Genomic DNA, 683 nt, shown 5'->3' on the forward strand with positions numbered 1-683 from the left:
AGTCATGTCCTACTCTGCAGCCCCACGGACTGTAGCCCACCAGGGTTCTCTGTCCATGGGTTTCTCCAGGCAAGCATAATACTGGAGTGGGTTGCCATGCCCTCCTCCAGGGGATCCTCCCCACCCAGGGACTGAACTTGTGTCTCTTAGGTCTCCTGCATTGAAAGGTGGGTTCTTTACCACTGGACCACCTGGGAAGTCCCACCACAGGCTCAGGTCCCTTTAATCAGAGGAAGAAACTGAGGCCCAGAAAGGTGGGGAGATCTGACACTAATCAGGCCTCGTTTCAGTCCTGGCTCTGCTGGATAAGGTGTGTGAGCCCCTGAACAGGTCACTTGCCTGCTCTGAGCCTTAGTTTCTGGGTCTGAAGCATGCACCCTCCATTCTACAGTAGAGACTTGCGTGCAGCAGGTGCTCAATGAATGTCCCCGCTTAGCTTGATTTGTCCTCCAGGTCCCTAAACCCAGCACCCACGCCCCGCACCCCAGCCTCCAGGTCTGGCAGATGTGGCTTCCGTCCAGGAGGCCTTCTTAGCTCATCCACCCTGTTCTTCCACTTTCTTACTTCCCTCCCCACCCCGGGCTCCCCTCTGCATCTCGTGACAGCTCGAGGTTCCCACTGGCCCTTGGCTCCCACCCTCACCAGGGTCTCCCGCCCACCCAGCAGAATGCCCTCCACCCATC

General features: G+C 57.8%; 1 protein-coding gene across 1 annotated transcript in view; it reads left to right on the top strand.

Moving 5' to 3' along the window:
• The window catches only part of FAM102A (family with sequence similarity 102, member A), a 37,392-nt gene that overhangs the window by 26,144 nt on the left and 10,565 nt on the right, over positions 1-683 (top strand). The window lies entirely within an intron of this gene.

Source organism: Bison bison, unplaced genomic scaffold (assembly GCF_000754665.1).
Source record: "Bison bison bison isolate TAMUID 2011002044 unplaced genomic scaffold, Bison_UMD1.0 scf7180017864375, whole genome shotgun sequence".
NCBI lineage: Eukaryota > Metazoa > Chordata > Mammalia > Artiodactyla > Bovidae > Bison > Bison bison.